This window comes from Echinops telfairi, unplaced genomic scaffold (genome assembly GCF_000313985.2).
Source record: "Echinops telfairi isolate 266 unplaced genomic scaffold, ASM31398v2 ScPeMD7_16;HRSCAF=60, whole genome shotgun sequence".
Lineage (NCBI taxonomy): Eukaryota > Metazoa > Chordata > Mammalia > Afrosoricida > Tenrecidae > Echinops > Echinops telfairi.
Window position 1 is genome coordinate 2225713 of NW_022103913.1, and position 14214 is coordinate 2239926.

The window sequence follows — 14214 nt, forward strand, 5'->3', positions numbered from 1 at the left end:
CCTCTTTTTCCTCCCTCCGCCACCCTGTCACCCTCATAGACCCCTAATAAATGAAAAATTATTATTATTTTCATATCTTACACCATTTACTGTCTCCCTTTGCCCACGTTTCTGTTGTTCGTCCTCCTGGGGGTGGGTTATACGTCGATCATTGTAGACAGTTCCCCATTTCTCCCCTCTTCTCCCCCTGCCCCCATTTTTGGGACCATTTTTTGAGATAAAAGTTGTCTAGCTTCTTAATATTATCTGAAGTTGACAAATATTCTAATCAAGCTTACTGCCTTTTATGAAACATGTGAACAACTGTTTTCTATTCAGGGCTCCCATGTCCCAAGGAAATGATTAATTATTGACTACCTATTATGTGTTACATGATCCATATGCATCCTTTAATTTTATTTCATTAAATCTGAATTTAATCCCATAGTTTTCTTCTCCATTAATTTGCCCCCATAATTACGACTTTCACAGGACTGAACTCATGTTTCCAATCTATTGAGAGTGCATAATGGGTCTCTAATTAGCATATTTCTTTTTCTTTGATGTGCTCTGTCTCAAGCAATATTTTCTACCTTTTTGTTCAGAGATTCTATCATCCGTTTGTAATGGCCACATAGAACTCACAGGCAATATTCATTATTAAAGGTTTTATTGAGGTAGGTAACAGGTTGCAATGCAGGTGGGAAATACTCAGGATACTGCCATTCAAAGTTCTTTGTTGTTTCAAAGCTGCTAACAAATACCCAAAGGCCCAAAGGCCTGCCACTGTTGTAACCTGCAACCTGAAGGCATTCAACTGAAGCTCTGTGGGTCAGAAAACCCAGCTCCCCAGTTAAGGAGCCCAGAGGCACTGCAAATGTGGGTAAGTCTCAGTTTGAAGGCCCTCAGCCCCACCTGCTTGTTTTAGCAAGCAGGGTTCCCCTAGTTAAGGACCCCACCCACAAGCCTCCTGCCCCAAAGCACTCAGCTAAGTCCATCCCTGGCCTCCACATCCTGGATCCTGTTTCTGCTGCTGTAGCTGTCACCTGACTCCTGGAGGTTCACTGAATAGGAAACGTGGGGTCCAGAGGATGTGCTCCACTTCTGGCTTATGCTGATAGTCACCTTCCTGTTTCCTGGAGAGTTAATTTTATAGCCAACAGGATGGCATTCCAATGTATCTTCCTCTACTTTCATACCCAGACCCAAGCAGGGAAATATCATGTGGGAAGAGTTGGGGGCTTTGCTGGGCTAGAAGAGCCACAGAAGCCATTTCCTGTCCAGGACTCCTCTTTTTTCAGAGAGCTGTCTGAGAGGGGCTGTGCCTGCCTTTCCGGGTGGGCTCCAGGGGCTGCTGCTCTAGCTAGGGTTACAGCCATAGGGCCAAAGCTTGGAGTCCTTTGCCAAGGTCAGTGGTGTGCCTGGGAAAGTTAACCCAGGTCATCTTTCCCTGAGTAGAGACCAGATGTCACAGTGGAAAGTAACCGTGGTGCTTGTGAATCTAGGAAAGCTGAGGGGAAAATGAACTTGTGAGGCAGGTGGAGGGTCGACAGGGTCTTGGGGGGGTTTGGGAATGCAATGGCTTATTTTCACCTAACCCTGGGGTAAGTGTGTGCAGGTATTCCAGATCAATTTGATGCATTTAGAGTGAAAAAATAATGTGTAGCACATAAAATTTTTAGAATTAGAAAATTATATAAGTCAACTGTTTACCTATGCATAAATATATTTTAAATTATCTATATGACACACATAATAGTGACAGAATTGGTAATACTTATAAAACACTTACCATGCATTATGTTCTAAGCACTTCCCACGTAGTCCTCCATTTAGTTAAGGAAGCTGAGGCCCAAGGAGAATACATGAGGATAAGTGTGGAGAGCTAGGTTTTGAACCCAGGCCATCTGGCTTCAATCTGTCTTCTTAACCCCAAAACAATGGTCGCAGGAAGCTACTGAGCATAATAATATGAAGGGTTTCAAAAAGTTCGTGCAAAAAATGGAGTTAAAAGGAAATGGAGCTGGGCAGTTTTACCTTGCCCTGTAGGGTCATTATAAGTCAGCATTGACATGACAGCAGTGGAAGTGATGCACTAGGAGGATGATTGATAATGCTCTCTGACTTAAAATGACAATGGTGTCTCCAAGGTGAACCAGAGGCATATAGAAACAATAGATGCATGAATGGATATGGTTCGAGCCCCAGTCAAAGGCTCTGCATCCTGTCTCTTACTCATTGACTTTAGACTCTAAAGTTTGGAGCATCTACTCAGCTTCCTGATCAGGACCTCACAATCGTGGTGAGGGCTCTTTCTCATGAGGTAAAATGACACCTGCAGTATTTAACTAATTGGTTCCAGTGCTCTGACAGTGGCTACTGGTCCTTCTGAGGATGGTCTTCCCTTCTTAGAATCACTAGGTACACAGAACTCTCAGAAACAGCCACTCAACCCCTGGGTCAATTAAATCCTAAATGTATGATTTACCCTGGCATTTAAGACCTTCTAATGAGAAACTTCCTTCACAACCTTCAGTATTTGGACACATTTTTAATCCACAAGTTTCAGAATACAACAAGTGACTCCCTTTATAATTTTTCCCCTTAAAACTAAAGGTATTTTCTACTTTGAAGCTTTTATAAGTGGGTCCCTGAAACAGACCCTTTATTTCTGCCACTGTGTCAAATTTTTGTCCACTCTGTCACACTGGGCACTAGGGGCATGGGCCTTTGGTCCTAGTCATGCAGGCATTTGGGTTCCATGGAGACCCCGATGTCTCGGTTGCAGGCATGAGTCCGCTCACTGCACTCTACGCCCTTCCTTGTTCCTGGCAGCAAAGTCCCACGCAGCTGCCAGCAGTCTGTGTCACGTCTGTGTTACTCTCCACTCTTGGGCTTTCGAGAAACATTCTGTGCCTCCCCCAAGCCATCCCCTACGCACTCTGCAGCTCTCCAGGACCTTCTGCCTGGAGATAAATTCCAGCTGGGGTTCAGCAGACCCCTTGGGCATCCCTAACATTATTTTTTCATCCCTGCTCTGCCTCCCACTCTGGAGAATGGTCTGGAAAAAAGCCCAATTCTTCTCCATGCATTCAGGACCATATGGAGTCAGGCCTCTGCCCTCTGATTTCAAGGAGAGGGAGTGACCCCCTACTGTTTGTTTGCATGTGCTGGCCAGAGAGATTGCCATTGCTCCCCCAGCAAGAAAGATGACAAGGGACAGATCTGGGCATAGGAAAAGTAATCACAGTATCTCATTCACCAAGTTTACTCACTGCAAACATCAACAAACTCCCCAGTCATAATTAAGGAGCTCAATAGGATTTCAATTACATGTAGGCTAAAGTTGGACAGAACAGTAGTGAGGATAAATCCTCATTTCGTATCCCCAGCTACCTTTGAGTTTGAGTCTCAAGTGTCTCACTCATGGCACTCAGTCTGCACAAGCTCAGGGCATGTGTGCACCAGGAAGACTGTGTGTGAATAGTAGGGAAGAGCAGCCTTCCCTCTGTTTACTCCACCACTGCCCTTCTTTGAGAAGCCTCACAGATTACATACAATCTAATGATCCCAGTCAGGTTATCACAAAAGACAAGAAACCACATATTCACACAACTGGCACACAATGGACATCATTCTACTTAAAGAGGAGATAGTAGGAGAAGGGGTGTCCATACTCCTTTCCTTGTCTCCTGCACATGTGCTCAGCTGCCACACCAGCTCAGACCTGAGAGGGGAGCCCTTCTCATTGTTGCTGCTCTGAATCAAGGCTCCCGGGAGAATTTTGCAGAAAGGAATTTCTCCTTCACAGATTTGAATGCATATTTAATGTATCTTTATTATATATATATATCACAATTGGGAGAAAGATAAGGCTATCTACTCCCATAATGAGCTACCATTTTAGAAACTCAATCTGTTCTACTCTGCCCTGTCTCATAGGGTTGCTATGCGTCAGAACCGACTTGTTGGCACCTAATACAACAACATGTATGTCACATAAAGCTTGCCATTTAAACTATTTTACAATGTACAATTTAGTGGCAGTAATTCTAGTCAGAAGGTTGCGTAAACATCACCATTTTCTATGTCCTGGATGTCTTCATGATGGCACACAGGCGCTAAGTACCTCTAATATACCAAAGGCTTTCTTCCCCTCTCTCCACCTGGTAATCATCCATTTACTTTTTTGCCTATACCTTTGCCTCTTCTGTATATTGCCCATAAATAGAACCATACAATGGTTGTCCTTTTGTGTGTGACTTACCCCGACAGTATAATGCTTCTAAGGTTTATCCATATAGCTGGTACAGTTAGTTTGCCCATTCATCTGTTGGGATGTTTCCACATTTGGTGTGTTGTGAATATTGCTGCAATGAACAGCTGTGTATAAATATTTGTTTGAGTCCTTGCTGTACCATTTTACATTCTCATCAGTAATACATAGGGTTCCATTTAATTCATATCTTGCCCAACACGGTTGTTTTTGTTTTTTGATAAGTGCCATCTTCCTGGGAGTGAAGAAGTATTTCATTATGCTTTGGTGTGGATTTCCCTAACTAAGCATCTTTTCATATGCTTATAGGTCACGTGTATCTTTTCTGTGAAGAGATGTCTACTTAAGGCCTTTGTTGTTAACTTGTAGAGCTGTTTTATATAATCTGCATCTTAAGAAAATTGTAGCATATGTATGCTTTGCATATACTTTCTCCCATTCAATAAGTTGCTTCTTTATTTACTTGATAAAGTCCTTTGAGCCACAAATGTTACTAATTTTAATGAAGTCCATTGTTTCTCGTTAGTCATTTTCTGCTCATGCTTTGGGCGTCCTATCTAAGTCCATGGCGAAAACTAGATTCCAATGTACAGCATTACTCTGGTTTTCTTCTAAAGTTTTGTGGTTTTTATATTTAGATCATTGATCCTTTTGAGTTTTAGTTTTTATATATAGTTTGAGGTGTGGTCCAAGTTCTTTGTTTGCATGTGGAAGCCTCATTGTTCCAGCACTGGTTGTGGATGAAGTATTTTTCCCATTGAATAAACTTGCTGCCCTTGTTGAAAATCAATTGACCTTCCAATTAAAAAACTCACTGCCATCAAGCCCATTCTGAATTATAGTGACTATAGGACAGAAAACAAGCAAGCCTCAAGGTGGCAATATCAAAAGATTCTCTGGTCAAAATGTTGCATGTTGCATAAAGCATCAAAAAAAGATGGAAAGAATACATAAAGTCACTGTACCAAAAAGAATTAGTCAACATTCAACCATTTTAGGAAGTAGCTAACATGTGAGCAAGAACCAATGGTGCTGAAGGAAGAAGTTCAAGCTGCACTGACAGCACTAGCCAAACACAAGGCTCAAAGAATTGATGGAATACCAATTGAAATGTTTCAACCAGCTGATGACGCACTGGAAGCACTCACTCCTCTGTGCCAGGAAGTTTGGAAGACAGTTACTTGGCCAACTGACTGAAAGAGATCCAGATTTGTACACATTCCAGATTTGTACAGATTCAACAGGCTCTAATTACAGATATCACAATCAAGTAAATTATTGATATCACAAGTCAGTTAAATTTTGCTGAAGATCACTTAACAATGGTTGCAGTAGGGCATTGACAGGAGCTGCCATAGGTTCAAGCCAGATTCAAAAGAGGGTGTTGAATAAGGGATATAATTGTTGGTGGCAGACAGATCTTAACAGAGAATACCAGAAAGATGTTTACTTGCGTTTCATCAACTATGACACAGTTTTTGATGGTGTGAATCCTAACAAACTCTGGGTTACCTTGAGAAGAATGGGAATTCCACAACACTTCACTGTGCTCACGTGGAACTTGTCTATGGAATAAGTGGCAATTGTGGAAACAGACAAGGGTTTAAAATCAGGAAAGGTCTATGTCAGGGTTGTATGCTCTCACTACACTTATCCAATCTTTATGCTGAGAAAATAATCAGAGAAGCTGGCTTACGTGAAGAATAATTCAGCATAAGAATTGGAGGAAGGTTTATTAACTGCTTTTAATATGCAGATGATACAATCCTGCCTCCTGAACCTGAGGTGGACAAAGTATTTGCTGATGAAGATCAAGGATTGATTGCATCCTTCAGTATGAATTACAACTCAATGTAAAGAAGATCAAAATCCTCACACTGGACCAATAGTTAACATCATGATAAATGAAGAGAGAGTTGAAATTGTTAAAGTTGTGTCCTGCTTGGATTCACAATGATTGCTCATGGAAGCAGCAGTCAAGAGATTAAATGATACATTACAATGGGTAAATCTTCTGTACAAGACCTCCCTAAAGTTTGAAAAGCAAGGATGTTTCTCTGAGAGCTAAGATTTCCTGACCCAAGTCATGGTATTTTCAATTGCCTCATAGACATGTGAACGTTGGACATCAGATAAGGAAGACCAAAGAAGAATTAGTGTGTTTGAACTGTGATGCTGGTGACGAATATTGCCAGTTCCTTGGACTACTAAAAAGACAGACAAATCTCTCTTAGAAGTACAGCCAGAATGCTCCTTTAGAGGCAAGAAAAGTGAGCTATCATCTTACATACTCTGGACGTGCTATCAGGAGACACCCGTCCCTGGAGAAGGACATCGTGCTTGGTAAAGTAGAAGGGCAGTGACAAGGACGAAGGCCCTCAAGGACATGGATTGCCTCAGTGGCTGCAATGGCACAAAACTGAGTAGCATTTAATTCTTTTGTTCATAGGGTCCCTATGAGTTGGAATTGACAGGATGGCACCTATAACGACAATATTATAGGGCAGAGTAGACTAGTCTTTGTGGGATTCCAAGGCTGTCAATCTTTACAGGAGTAGTAGAATGACTCATCTTTCTCCCGGGCCATGGGTGATGATTTTAAACTGTGGACCTTGTGTTTACCAGCCCAACGCATACACATGACTCATGTGTCATTGTTCTGGTCACTGAACCATTGCAGTAAGTGAACGAGGCGAGTGTGAATGTTCCTACTTTGCTTTTCTTTTTAAAGGTTGTTTTGGCTATTTAAGGCCCCATGCAATTATATATGAAATTGAGGTTCAGATTTTCCATTTTAAGGGAAAAAGATGATACAATTTGAATAAGACTGTGTTGAATCTGTAGATCACTTTGATATTATTTACATTTTAACAATATTAAAATTTTCAATTCAGGAACACTAGATTTCATTCCTTTATTTATGTTTCTTTTAATACCCTTCTGGAATGCTTTATAGCTTATAATATATGGCTTCTACCTTCAATTTATTCCTAGATATTTTCTATTCCTAGATATAAAATATACAACATATTTTATATTTATAGTTATTTTAAATGTCAGTGTAATTTAATTTTCGTAATTTCTTTTTCAGATTGTTCATTGCCATTGTTTAGAATCACAATTGATTTTTCTTTTTTGGCATTATAGCCTTCCAGTTTGCTAAATTGGTTTATTAACTTTAGCAGCTTTCGTGTATATTCTTTGGGATTTTTTACGTGTAAGATGATGTCATCTGTGTGTAGAGAAAATATGGATGCTTTGGGGTTTGTTTATTTGCTACTGTTTATTTCTTTATTGCTTTTTCTGCCATTGGATTTTTGTCGAATGCTTTTTCTGCATCAATTGAGATTATCATGTGGTTCTTATCTTTTGTTTCATTAATGTTGTATACTACAATTTTTTATTTTCTTATATTGAACAATCCTTGCATTCCAGGAACAAACCCCGTTTGATCATGGTGTATAATTCTTTTACCATGTTGTTGGATGGATTTAATTTGGTTTTTGGACTGGTTTTATACCTGTTTCATTAGCTGTATTAGTCTAGTTATCTTTTATTTTGTTGGTATCAGGGTAATGCTACCTTCATAGAATAAGTGAAGTGCTCCCTCGTGTTTTTTGGAAAACTTTAAGAATGGTGTCACATCGACTTTAAATGTTTGAGAGAATTTACTAGTGAAAGTATCTGGTTGTATATTTTATAACACATTTTTTAGAACTGATTCAATATGTTTTCTTGTCTTAGGTCTGATAAAATTTTATATTTCTTCAGTCAATTTCTGTATATTACATATTTATAGGAATGTATTAATTTTTTAGATTATAAAACTGGTTGGCATATCATTGTGTATAGTATTTTACTATAATCCCTTTTATTTATGTGTGATCAGTAGTAACAGCTTCAGATTCATTCTAGTTTTGTCGTTTGACTTCGTGGTTGTTGTTAGTCTGAGTGGAGGGTGTGGGTATACCCATAGTTGACTCCGTGGAAGGGAGTTTGAGTGTTTGCTACTAGTGCTCTTTTTGAAGGTTTACTATTGGTCTCATTTTTTTTCTATTTCATTTATTGGCATTCAGTTATTCTCATCTTCCTGCTGACTTTAAGCTTAGTTTGCTCTTCTTTTCTATTTCCTTAAGGATTAAAATTATGGATTTAAAATATTTTTTTCCTTTTTTAAATGTAGGTGTTTAGATCTAGAAGTCTCTCTCTGAGCACCGCCTTAACTGCATGCTTAAGACTGGGGATGTGTCTTCATTTTCATTCTCTCTAAGTATTTCTTTTGTGATATATTTCTTTGATCTATGGATTGTCTGTCTGGAAACTTTTTGAGCTTCACTTTGCCGGCTTGCTATGATAAAAGCATGTTATTGTAGTTTTAATTTACATTTCTCTTACTGCAACCACTCAAAAACTAAACTAACAGCCACTGAGTTGATTCTAACTCATAGTGCCCCTATTGGTCAGAGTAGAACTGTTCCTGTGGATTTCTGAGGCTGTAATTCTTTAGAGGAGTCGAAAGTCTCATCTTTCTTCTGTGGCTTGTGGTTTTGAACTGCTGACCTTGCTGCTAGAAGCCCAATACCTAACCTACTAACTATACCACCAGGGTTCCTTTGTGAGGACAAATACTTTTTAATTTAAGGGCCATTTATATTTCTTTTCAGTGAATAGCCTTATTTATATATTTTGTCCATTTTGTCTTTTAAAAAGTTATTGAATGTTCCAAGTTGTGTTAGTTCAGGTGGACTAGAGAAGCAAATTCATAGACATTCTTATGTGTGTAAGAGAGAACATTATACCAAACAGCAATCGTACATTAAGAAAACATCCCAGTCCAGTCCAGATCAAGACCATAAATCCAATATTACTCCATATGTCGATACTAGTCCATAAATTCTTCTTTAGACTCACACAGCCATGCAATGATGCAGAATGCAGGAAGATCACAGGCCAGTGGGTGGAAAGTCGTGTGGATTCAGTGGTGGTGCAAGTATCTCTGCGCTGGTGTAGGTCTCCACGTGGCTCCTCCAGCTCCTGGGTTCTGGCTCTATCAGTGTAGTTCCATGTGACTTGTCAACAGAAATGTCTCACAGGGAGTCAAGCAGAGAGAATCTGTGTGGGTCTGGTCTCTAGCGAGCTATTTATCTCCTTCATGTCTCCAAATGAGGTCATCAAACTGCAACTTGATTGACAGGCTAGACTCCACCCCTTCACAAATTGACAGGAGATTATGTAACTGCCACAGACCACCCCATGTCAACTTGACACTTTCACACAACTCTTTAGCCATATATAATTTTTAAACAAAATAATAAAATCATATCTGTACCTAACAGGATAAAACTACAATGTATACAATTTAATATGTGCCCAAACCTCACTTAAGCATAATATTTTATAAGTGAACAACACAACAATATTCTATGCCTAAGAGTTGCAGGTAAGTAATACATCTTAATTCTATGAATATATTCCCCCACGTATGAAAGCTCGAAAGCCAGCCACTTCATAACTTTATCTGCCTCATTTTGGGTATCCAATTTCTATACTGCCCACTTACATCAACCCAGTGTTCTGAGGAGACAAACGTATTTTTGATGTGAAGAATATTCATTCCAGTTGGAACCCTGTGACATCTGCTTATGGATATAAGCAAAGTCAAATCAGGACAGGTCATCATTAAGTCAGCAATATTACCAGTTCACAGGCTCAAATATCTTCTCTTCATCTGGTCGGGTTCTGGTCAACTCAATGTGAGCTGCCTCACTTAGCCTCAACAGGGTGCCCATTGGTCGCCTTGCCTTTAGACCATGGACCTGTCACAAATTCTCAACAACCTTAGGTGCCCTTGGGCTAGGGCATATCATTGTATGCATTTTAGTTTTCTCCTGTTAGGTACAGATGTGATTTTATTATTTTGTTTAAAAACTATATATGGCTAAAGAGTTCTGTGGAAGTGTCAAGTTGACAAGGGGTGGTCTGTGGCAGTTACATAATCTCCTGTCAACTTGCAAAGGGATGAAGTCTAGCCTGTTAATCAGGCCATAGCCAATGAGGCCTTCCTGTGGGCATGGCATTCTCCTGAGGATTCTGGTAATTCCTTTATTCCTCTCTGGAGGCAAGAATCTCTCTGCTTCATTTTCCTGCTGACAAACCAAATGGAGCTACAGTGATGCAGCAAGGGTTCTGGAACTGGTGGAGCCATGTGGAGACCATGTCAGCACTGAGAAACTTCCATCACCACTGGATCTTCAAGACTTTCCACCCACTAGCCTGTGATCTTCCTGCATTCTGTATCATTGCACAGCTGCGTGAGTCTACCGAGGAATGTATGGACTAGTATTAACATATAGGTAACATCGGACTTATGAACTTGATCTGGACTGGGCTGGGATATTTTCTTAATGTACAATTGCTCTTTGATAAAAAGTTCTCTCTTACACATATGAGTGTCTCTGGATTTGTTTCCCTAGTCCACCTGGACTAACACAGGAGCTTTTTAAATATCACTCTTTGTGTTGTGAGTTGAAATGTGTTTCTCCTAGTTTGTCATTTATTTATTGTGAGCGTTTCCCCCCACCAGGAATATTTTCTTTCATGTAATCAATGCTATAAGTTCTTTCTTTGTGTGGTTTAGTTTATTCTTAGAAAGGATTATCTTACTCTGAAAAGTATTACAATTATTCTTGTTTTATGTTAATGACATAGTTTCTTTTGTTTGTTTATATTTGGCTTAATAATTTGATCTAATTATAATTTCAGATTATAAAAGTGTTGCAATATACACTTCTCATTTTATTCCCACCCCTTTTCCAGAGAGCTACCTGGTTGTTCCCATAGTATTTATTGAATAATATATCACTTACCCATTGAATTGAAATACCCTCTCATCATATATTACATTTAAACATTTGTTTGTATCCATTTCTTAACATTGTATTGCTTGATAAATATTCTTTTGATCAGTTCCTTCCATCCTAATTATGATACCTGTAAAATATTTAAACATATTTCGTAGGACTAGAGACTCTTCCCTGCTCTTCAATATTTGTTTCTGATTATTCTTTCTTATTTATTTGTGACACTTACTTAAGTATTACCTTGTTTAATTACCCAATACTCACGCAAATCATCTAGAACTACGCATTTTTATTGGGATTGTATTGAATGCAAATTAACTTGTGGACATTTCATATAGTTATGAGGAGCAGTCCTTCTATTCAAGAAGTATGATGCATTGCAAGTAATTTAGCACCTTCAGTAGCAACGGGGATCCGGTTCTTCCACCTCTCCTGCCGCGGCTGCTAGCAGCTCGGGCGGGAGGCAGAGCAGCAGTGCCAGGCAACCGAGCTTCCAGAAAGCTCTTGGTGCCTCGTGGTCCGAAGGCATCCTGCAAGCATTCTCCTCAGAGCCAAGATGCGCAAAAGGAAGGGGCGGTGGAGGAGGAGCCTAAGAGGAGATCTGTGAGGTTGTCAGGGAAACCCGGCCTCCCAAAGTGGAGACAATGCCAAAGGCACCAGGAGAGGATAAATATTCAGACAAAAAATTGAAAACAGGCCAAAATAGCTAACCAAGAAACTAAGAAAGATTAAACTGCCGAAAATGGAGAAACAAAAACGAGGAGAAAAAGAAGTCAAGTCTGATGAATTCCTATCGACCATGTCTTATCAATGGGCCCTGTGATCTCCCTTCTTGTAAAATCCAGAGGAATATTTTCATCAAGTATTTTGTGAAGGCAAGTTTTTTAGTAGCTCTAGAAACATTTTTAAGAAGGAGGAAATCCCAATGCATTTCATTTCTTTTAAGTGTAAGTGCTTTTTTTTAAAGATGTGAAATCATTTCCTGGTTGTTTATTTTGTAGTGCAATCAGAAAACAGTGGGATGTTGAATTGTGGGAAGAGTTGACTGTCTTGTGTGTCAACCTAACACTCCATCAGATGGGATTGGAGCTGGGGGGGCGGGGGGGTTGAATCCCTAATGTAAAACATGCTTCATACATACTTGGAGTCACTGTCATGCATTTGAATGACTTGAACATTTAAAATTTTGTTTCCATGTTTGTTTTCTTAATAGAATTGTGTCTGAAAAACATTCTGCTATCATGGCTTTCTTCACAGAACTGTGTGGATTCTGTAGCCCCTTTGGTTGCGGTAGTCCACTTTTACTGCTAACTTTACTATGTGCTGTGGAGGGTTGAACAAATAAATGTGTAGTGTGTGACATTAAATTGTGAATTAGTGGGACTTAAGACGTAACTGTTTACCAACATCTGAAAATAATGTTTCTTGATAATTTCTTTTTAATAATTTGCCTCCAAATTTAAAGATTGAAAATCACTGAATTTTAGAAACAAATTTTATCTACATGCCGTTTTAGGATTTCAGTGCATGCACTAAGAATTGTCTACAAATTGTTCATAATGTCTCTGTCCTGATCTCAAAACAACCAATAGAATGCCAGTTACAAAAGAGAAACCAAAAGCATCAACAGGTGAAAAATATGTCTATTTGTTATCAAATTCGATAGAATTCCAGGATATATTTTTTAACATTCACATTTATGTACCACATATGCAGTCCATTGAATGTGAGACAAAGGGACCACAGTTCCACCCCCTCAGGGCTCTCTTATCTTAGGACTCACTTGGGCGTCCTCTGTATGTAAACATCATCCATCTTTGTGTCACACTGGGCAAGCAAAAAGGTTCAGAATCACAGCTGTGTGGATGCTCTTATTTACAGATGTGCTCTCCTTCACGGAACTCTTCCGGGAGTGTAGGACCTTGGCAGAGGAGGATTGGCCTAATTTGCAGCTACATTTTTATATGTCCATATGTTTTTTTCTTCATTAGTTCTCATGGAATTACAAGTTACCACAGTTGCCTCGGGATTGGGGGCCTCGAGAGTTCTTTTAGAAAATAACAAGAGAGATTTTTTGCTTTTGCATGTAAAAGAAATAACTCTTGGCTTTCTCCAGATTTTGCTTTTGTTTTGGAGGAATGCCTAAGCGATTGAAGAATAAAGCATAAATAGACTGGGTTGGTGTCAGCAATTGAATTCAATATGGGCTTGTTTCCAGAGTACTAATGTTAACATGAGTGAAGATTTCATGAATCCCCCAAGGGGACTAGAGAGAAGAGAGGTCTTTGTGTAGGACAAGCTTGCTGGAGAGCAGGCACACAGCAAGTTCAGGCAGAAGTAGGAGTTGTAGAAATTGCTTGTGTATTTCCAAGATTATAAAATACAGCTTTACATCATTTACCTTTTCAGATTCTTGGGTCATCTTTAACTGGCAGTAGTGATGATATTTATTATCCTCTCTGGGGCAGATGAAGATTTATAGTCTTGGCTCCATCAGTTCTCCTACTAGTTCTCTACGAGTCACAAACAACTTAGGAGTCTGAGTTTTGCTTTGTGTTTAATGTGCCAGTAACGAAATATTTTACATATATTTTACTCCTTTGACGCTGATAGCATATGGTGGTTTTTATCCAACATGTAGAAAGGTGAAATAAAAGTCACACAGATAGTGAATGGGGGAAACTGTTGGATACTTCAACTCAACTAAAAGTAATGCCTAATATCTTTTCATAGACTAAAAGACTATATTATTTTTTTACTCTTTATATTTTAATGTGAACATTTTTTTAAAATGATAAAATAAAAACATTTATATGGTGGTAAGTCTAGTCTTCCCTTAAATAAAATAATAATTTGTTGTGGGAATTAGAACATTTCCAAGAAATTTCATATTCCTTCATCAGCTCCTACATTTTGCTGAATGAAAGTATATTTATAGAATATTAATAACCTAAGTGAAAAATATTTAAAGTACCTATCATGTCCAAAGTTATGCACATCTCAGTAACCACAATATATAAACCTGTGTGTCTTATGATGTATATAATTAGGAATTATTTTACTTAAAAGAGCACTTTGTTGCTTCTGAGCTAGATGGCC

At 39.0% G+C, this 14214-nt stretch overlaps 1 protein-coding gene across 1 annotated transcript in view; it reads left to right on the forward strand.

Moving 5' to 3' along the window:
- Positions 1–14214, forward strand: part of SLC9A9 (solute carrier family 9 member A9) — an 859212-nt gene that overhangs the window by 97004 nt on the left and 747994 nt on the right. The gene's annotated exons all lie outside the window — the stretch shown is intronic.